This window comes from Pteropus alecto, unplaced genomic scaffold, assembly GCF_000325575.1.
Source record: "Pteropus alecto unplaced genomic scaffold, ASM32557v1 scaffold86, whole genome shotgun sequence".
Taxonomy (NCBI): Eukaryota; Metazoa; Chordata; class Mammalia; order Chiroptera; family Pteropodidae; genus Pteropus; species Pteropus alecto.
The window spans coordinates 15,218,500-15,227,073 of NW_006442109.1; the positions used below are offsets into that span (position 1 = coordinate 15,218,500).

The window sequence follows — 8,574 nt, forward strand, 5'->3', positions numbered from 1 at the left end:
TTATTTATTTATTTATTTATTTATTTATTTATTTATTTATTTATTTATTATCTTTAAACTTTTTCTAGGCTCTGAGAATACAAAAATTGACAGGACAGGTCTTTCTAGATAGGCATATAATTACCTGGTACCTAATAGAATGTAATCTTTTGTATCTCTTTTGGTGAGAGAAAGTCGACAAAATTGCCAAGTAGTGTTTCATTCAGTAACACATTTCAGTGTCAAGTACATTACTGGATACTGTGTTTGGCACTGGGAATGCCATGGTGAATTAAAAAAAGGGTTCACATCTTCATTGGGTTTACTCTTGCTAGTGATTTTTTTTCTTACTGCTATGTTTTTAATACTTGCTTGAGAAATACCATTTCCTGAGAAAGCAGAAGATGGAGCTCCTTGCACTTTTTCACATTGACAACAATCTTACGATATTTAACCAACTCTTGGCAAAGAGAAAAATTAGAAAAGATAATGGAAAGCTTCTTCGAGATGTTAATTTTAGGAGTTTTGTGTGTTTTGGTCTCTGCATCAATCTGTAAGCAATAAATAAGATCGTTCAAATTAGAATTTTTCATTGTAAAAGAGTTGCAAATGTCAACAAATTAAGATATATGCTGCTGGACTAAGCACTTTAGTTTTTCAGGCCATTAAGTGAACATCAGAATATTACAAATTTCAGCAAATTAAAAATTTAGCACAATTATAAAAAGATTTCTAAAGGTGTGTAACATGAATACATTGAATGAATGAATCATTTACAGGCCAGAAACCATAGTAGAGCCAAAAACCATGAAACACATTTCAAATAATGGTTTATCACCACTTTTTAAAAATCCTACTTAGATAAACCTGTATTTGCTCTAGCAGTTTTTATTAGAATATATTTCAAATGCTCACGTGCACAATTTAATAATTTATAACAGAAACAGAACAATTCTTTCTTTATCTTATCAGCAATTACATAAGCTAAGACAAACAGCTGTGAAAATGAATGTATTTAAGTTTGTGAAAATGTACATAGCTATTTTTCTAAGGGAGGTGGGAAGTGGCATCTAGGGAGAAATGACAAGATAATAAACTAAAAAATGTCTCATTCTTATTTTGCTTAGATGTAGCTTTAGTTAAATGTTAGGTAAAACATACCATTTTAAAATAAAATGGTTACTTTCCAAATTTTTAAAATTATTTTTGAAAGTTATATATGTAATAGTCTTAAAAGTCAAAAAGTTTATATAAAAACAGGACAGTTCCCTGATCTAGCCCTCCACACTTTTTTTACCTTCTCAATTAAAAAGCATTTATTAAAAATTAAATGTATTGGTATAACATTGGTTAATAACATTAATTTTTCTCCACAGTCTTGAGTCATGTTCCTTAGAAGCAGTCCATTCAACCTCTAGATATTCTTTAGCTCCTTATTTTGTATTTCTGAGTAATGTGATTACACTCTGATTTCTTCATTAAAAAATTGTAGAGGCATTCCTCCCCTTGGTCTTGGAAGTCTGTGCGAGAGACCAGAGGCGACAACAGCAGCAAGCGGGTTCCTGTGGCTTAGAAAAATCCAGCAAAAATGTCTCTGTACCAGTCTCTTGAAGACCTGAAGGTAGACAAAGCAATTCAGGCTCAAAATGCCTTTTCTTCAATCCCTGCCAACCCAGCAATTTTGTCTGAAGCTTTTGTTCTCATCTCTCAAAATGGAAATCTTTATCCTATAATTGTATCTGGAACTCTCTCAGTACATAGTCCTGAGTTTAAATGAAGACAAAATATATACAAATACGGCCATAGACCCTGGAGCGCCAACTCAGGAGTTGGTAGCAAGACCTTTCCGTATGAACTATATGGTGGCTCCTGTAACTGGTAATGATGTTGTATTCATAGAGCAGGAATTAAGCAAGGGATTCATGAAATCATTTTGTGTAAGGATCGAGATGGAAAAATTGGGCTTCAGCTTAAATCAGTAGATAATGGTATATTTGTTCAGCTAGTTTAGGTGAATTCTCCAGCCTCATTAGTTGGTCTGAGATATGGGGACCAAGTACTCCAGATCAATGGAGAAAACTGTGCAGGCTAAAGCTCTGATAAATCACACAGAGTGCTCTAATGAGTTTTTGGAGAGATTACCATGACTTTTCGTGACCAGCCTTTTGAACGTACAATTACTATGCATAAGGATAGTACTAGACATGTTGATTTTATCTTTAAAAATGGAAAAATAACATCCATGGTAAAAGATAGCTCTGCAGCCAAAAACGGTCTTCTCACAGAACATGTCTGTGAAATTAATGGACAGAATGTCATTGAATTGAAGGACTCTAAAATTGCCAACATACTGTTGACATCTGGGACTGGAGTTACTACTACAATCATGCCTGCTTTTATCTTTGAACATATTATTAAATGGATAGTACCAAGCATTGTGAAAAGCCTAATGGACCACACCATTCCTGAGGTTTAATAGTCATGGCAAAATGGAAACTTCGCTGAACTTCTCTAGCTTACTTTTTAAAGTATAAACTATAAAGTATGAAATGTAAACTTAACTTTATACTATGCACAGGAAGATTTGTAGGAGCCAGAGAGCATATACTGCATGAGGACCTTTCTATGTTACATGATGGCTGGGAATCTTATTGTTTGATCTGATACCTTGTTCAGACTTCAAGATAGTTGTAGCTGTATCCTGGTTTTACATATGTGAAATTTTGAAAAGATTTATGAACTTTTATAGAATAGTTTCTCTACTGGAAACCTGATATTTTTACAAGCCATTATGATTAGAATGCCTGATGCAGGCTTAGCTTTGTATTAAAACCAGTCATCTTTATCCTAGGTATCAAGTAGTTTAGTTCTACAGTATATTTGCATTTTTACTGGGCTACCATAGTACTTTTAGAATGATTGCTTTTAATATATCTATCTATCTATAACTACATACAGAAAGAGAAGCAAGCAAACAAACATAGATATAGATATAGATAGATATATATATAGATATATATATGTTTGTTTGCTTGCTTCTCTTTCTGTATGTAGTGTGTCTGTAAAACACCAGTTAAATAACACTGGTTTCATTCCACTTAAGCATTATACAGTGTATGTAGGTTGCAAGAGATTGTTTTATAGTTAAATTTTAACTACCTCCAGTTAATATGATTGAACTATCACCTTAACTATATTAAGCATCTAGAATAAAAGCCAAAAAATTTGTAGATATTGTTTATTGATTTATTCCCTTGGAAGATGAAGATTTAATTCTTTTATGTCACATTATTTTTCCTATTCTTGCTCCCGGCTCCCAATTATTTCAAAATGTTAAATTAAATAAAGTGCTCAAAATTTAAAGCATTACCATTATGTAAAATTATTCACAGTAAGTCAGGTACTTTATGTGACTGTGATCATATTTCTTTTCTTGTTAAAGTTTTTGTTTTTCCTGGAATTAACAATGGCCCCATCATTTTATTTGCTTAACTATTCATCTATCAGTAACTCAGCCACAGACTTACCAGTATGGTCAACCATATTGTTACCTCTCAGACCTATTTAAATCTTGGGTACATCCTTCCTGGAACACTCAGTTTTCTTGCTCTGATCTGGACTTGTTTTTTTATAGGTCTGCTGCACAGATGTCATCCAGGGATTTCTCTTCATTCATGTCTTAGGAATTCCTTCCTCCTCTCTTCCATGTTGGTTACTTTCTTGCTTGGATCTCCTGTCTTCCTCTCTCTTTAATTTGTAGAACATATTCTTAGTTAGCTTCTTGAGAAAGAGTACATAGGAAGCATGTTTCCGTAGATTGTGTATGTCTGAAAAAAGATAGATCTCTATTCTACCTTTACATTTTATAGTTTGGATGGATATAAAATTCAATGTGTTGGAAATACTTTTTCCTCATTTTTAAGTCATTGGTCAATTATCTTCTAGCTTCTGGTTGTAGAGTTGTTGGATACTATTAGGCTCCAAAACCTTTGTATGTAACCTGTTTCTTCTCTCTGAAGTTTATTTGATCTTCTCTTTCTTCTTGTGCTCTTACATTTCAGTATTTGATATATCTCTGGGTAGGTCTCACTTTATTCACCAAGACTTCGTACTTGGTGATCCCATTCAATGTAGAAATTTATGTCCTTCAGTTCTGGGAAATTTTCTTTTTAATTTCTTTTATAATCCTTATCTTTTCTTGAATTTTATTTATCTTTTTGTTCTACTTTCTAAGAGATACTCTCAACTTTATCTTTAAGTTTTTTTAATTTATTGTTTATTGATGCAATCATATAAATATATGATTAACTTCCAAGAGTTGGTCTTGCTCTTTGGGAGGGCAAAATTTGTTTGGAGAAATAAGACATATTCATGTAAAATGATCATTGAGAATATGTCAGTTAATAAGTAATACTAAATTAGTGGTATAAGCAATAATATAATAATTCAGATGATGAAAAATTTTTAGTGTGAGATAATTAAGAAAGAATTTAGCTACACTCTCATAATTAAAATCACAGGCTGATTATTTCCTCAAGTTTAAGAAGTCCAAAAACTATATCTCTAACTCTCAAAATGATTATTCTTCTAAAAGTCTTTTTTCTTAGTTGAATTATAGCTCTTCTAGTTACCATGATAGAAAAATTGGTGCTCTCTTTGACTTGTACCCTAATTTATTTACTGACTATTATGCCATCTATCAAAGCTTGCTGATATTATACCACTTCCCTACTTCATTTGTCTGTAGCCACTCACTAGCTGAATCCTTATCACCTTACTACTAGAGTATTACAGCATTCTAATTATTCCCCAGACTATGGTTTTCTCTTCCTCAGCTTATCCTGAATAAATCTATAAGAGCCATAATTCAAACATCTTGCTTTCATTTTGTTGATGTTTCTACTAAAAATAATTTAATGGTTCTTTATTGTTAGCTGAATCAAAATGGTCTCTGAGCGGAAGATAGGGGTATTCCTTTACTCTTCTTAGCTTTCTACTAAAGATTTGGTGAAAAAATTCTGAGTTAAAATCAAAGGTTTCCATGTAAGTCAGATTGCTCTGGCTCTGGCCCTCAACTGCTTATGCAGAAACTCTAGCCTCCTGCAAAGTACATTCCCTATTTAATTATTTCTGAGAGCCCCCATGAGGAGTCCCACACCTGTTCAGAAACAAATCCAATCCTATGATACTCTACCAGGTGCTGCTTCTACTCCATGCTGCTTCACCAGATGCTAGTCTGTCCTGGTGGTGTTAAAGATACATGATGGAGAAACCAGGGAAATGACTTTCTTTTCCCTTTTATTATAGCTGTAATATGCTACAGTATTCATGAAAGAGTTCTCGTGATTTTACTTATTTGGGTCCAGATAGGCTGCACCAGCAATGGATCCAAGGAATGTATTCCACTACCTTTGATTCAGAACCCCTACTACCCCAGTCTTACACCAAATAGTTAAAGTTTTGTTGTTGGATAAAGTGTATTATACTTTAGGACTTCTTTCTTTAGGACTTCTCTCTTCAAGTCCTAAGGAAAGAAGTCCTAAAGTATAATACAAGTTCAAACATACTTCTCTCTTCAAGTTCAAACATACTTCTGCCCTGCCAACCTACCAGTTTGCCAGCTATCTCTCAACTCTGGTACAGTCATTCTCAAAGTGTGGTTTTTGGATTAGCAGTATCAGTGTTAGCTGAGAACCTGTTAAAAATGAAAATTCCAAGGGGTTTAGGGGAGGTAGATGGGGTAAAATGGGTCAAATATGTAGTGACAGAAAGAAATCTAACTATGGGAAGTGTACACACAATATAAATATATATATATGCCTTACAATTAAAATGTACAGCTGAAACTTACTGGATTTTGTTAACCAATGTCACCATAATGAATGAATGAATGAATGAATGAATGAAAATTCTCTAGGCCCTTCCCATATTCTACAGAATCAGGAACACTGGGTGTAGAGCCCAACATTACAGAGGTCTGTGTTTTAACAAGACTTCTAGGTGATTCTGATACATGATAAAGTTTGAGAACTACTATTCTAGCATTAGGGAAAGCCTCCTCTCTTCATCTCTATGGCAAATAAATAAACCTTATCATGAGTAAAAGGCTTCTAAATTCACTTCTATAGACAATGTTATTTTTCATTACTCTCCCCAAACTACACAAAGCTCCGAAGTTAATCTTTTGGGTAGTTTTTCTTTATACTGTCTCTTGAGGGGTATGTATGTGTGTGTATGTGTATATGTGATGTGTGTGTCTGTATCCACCTTCAAAGTCATATCTAAAACTATATTTTATCATCCTAATATCAAAATACTTCCTGTTCTTGTCTTTCCTGTAGTTTTCCTTGTTAATATCAGTCTCTGTCACCCAGGTTTAAAACATTCAGGTTGTCTTGTTTCAGTTTACTCACAGTCAACAAATCATTTTTTTTATTTAAAATGTTTAATGTTAATAATTTTACTTTCTTAATATGAAACAAAAGCATGCTCATTTAAAAAAAATAGAAAACATAGATAATCAAAAAGAAGAAAAAACCCCTTTGTTACACTATGTGGAATGAAGCAGTGGTACTGCACTGTACCTATGTCCTTCCTACATTTTTCTAGGCATCTGAACACATACATATTTTCATAAACAAAAATTGGACCATTCTGAACATTTTCTTAGTTATCAATATATTGCAAACATCTTTATGCATAAATATATATTCATCTGCAATATTCCTAGTGACTTGATACTATTTTATCATATGACTGAACCAATTTATGCTTCTTGGACATTTAGATCATTCTCATTGTTTTAACTAATATGAATTTCACTGCAATCAATTTTCTTGTAATTGAATCTTTATATATGTATTTACATTCTCAGATAAATTTCTAGAAGTTCAAGTCCAATAAGGATTTGACTTTTCATTCAATGCTTTATCCAAAGTCTTGCTTTCCATTCTCTTTGCTGTTGTCCTGCGTTGGTGAGTGTGTTGGAGTAAACCTGCTAACTGATCTCTGTTGTTTCTTTTCCTTTGTGTAGATTGTGTATATTGCCAGGTTAAAAGTGCTTTCATTATTTCCATATAAAAAACTTCCAGTTGATTGTGGAGAAACATGGCAGAGAGATATCCCCAGATCTCTCCCCTTGAAACAACAATAAGCTGAACATCTAAAACTCAACAGAAAACACCCAAACTGTACACCAGCACGTCTGAGTGTAGGATCTGTGCATAAGAGCTACCACAAGTCAGAACCCCGGGTGTCGAGCAGTGGACTGGGAGAAATAAAGAAGCGGCCTCTTGAAGCCTCTGGAGCTCCCTGCAGGAGGAGGATGGGGAGGGGAGAAGGTGCAGCGACTTCCCTGAACAGCTCTCCCTGGAAGTGCTGTGAGTTCCACGCAGCTGGAGGCAGGTGCTTCAGGGCAGAAAGCAGAGAAGCAGGACAGCAGAGAAACAACCGTTGATTTTTACCAGCCGCGGTTGCAAAACTGAGGCTGAGCCGCAGCCCCTAACCCCCAACCCAGAGGGCCTCTCCCCCTATACCCTCTGAGACCAATCACTGCGGAGCCACAGGGGAATGTGAGCAAATGCTGCCGAGACTGTTGTGGACACAGACAGGGACTGAAACTGAGGGTAGCAAGTGTGATTAAATATCTACAAGAAAATGAAGGCATTATATAAAGGCATTAATAAGGCTTTATATAAAGCAGGGATCCAAGAGGCTTAGACCCCACCTACTGGAAACCAAAAGAAAAGCACCTTCTTTGCACCAGGCTAAAGAGAGACCTTTATATAATAAATCTTCTTTCTGGAAAAAAAGCAGAATACAATTCCATTAATGCCCAGGTGGATAAATAGTCCATTAAACACCATGAACAACCAAAGTGACAAGGCATCTCAGAAAGAAAGAGAAAAATCTCCAGAAAATAAACTTACAGACATAGAAATATGTGACTTAAATGACAGAGAATTCACGATGGTACTTCTGAAAAAACTCAGTGAATTCTGAAACGAGTCATATCAACAATTTCAGGAATTGAAAAAAACAACTAGATGAGCAGAGCAAGGAGATTGAAATCCTAAAAAAGAACAGAATAGATCTGGAGATAAAGAACACGCTGCAAGAGTTGAAAAATGAAATAGCAAGCTTAGGAAATACAGTCAACCAAATGGAGGAAAGGATCAGTGATATCAAAGACAGAAATCTAGAAATGAATCAGAAGAAAGACGAGAGAAACCAAAGAATGAAATATAATGAAAGAGAAATTCAAGAATTAGCTGATACCTTCAGAAGAGGAAACATAAGAATAATGGGCATTCTTGAAGGCAAGGAAAAGGAACAGGGACTAGAAAGCATCTTCAGACAAATAGTTGACGAAAATTTCCCAAATCTAAGGAAGGAGCTGGAGCTTGGAATTCAAGAAGTCAACAGAATACCCAATTATCTCACCCAAAAAGGCCTTCACTAAGATACATTGTATTAATATTATGAAAAATCAACGACAAAGACAGAATTCTCAGGGCAGTCAGGGAGAAGAAAACCTTAACTTGTAAAAGGAAAACCCATTAGATTATCCTTGGACTTCTCCGTGCAAACCTTACA

The 8,574-nt window shown here is 34.6% G+C and overlaps 1 pseudogene; it reads left to right on the forward strand.

Annotated features, from left to right (window-relative positions):
- The first annotated feature begins 1,312 nt into the window (after positions 1 to 1,312).
- LOC102895176 lies at positions 1,313 to 2,477 on the forward strand (annotated as a pseudogene).
- Positions 2,478 to 8,574: the final 6,097 nt, after the last annotated feature.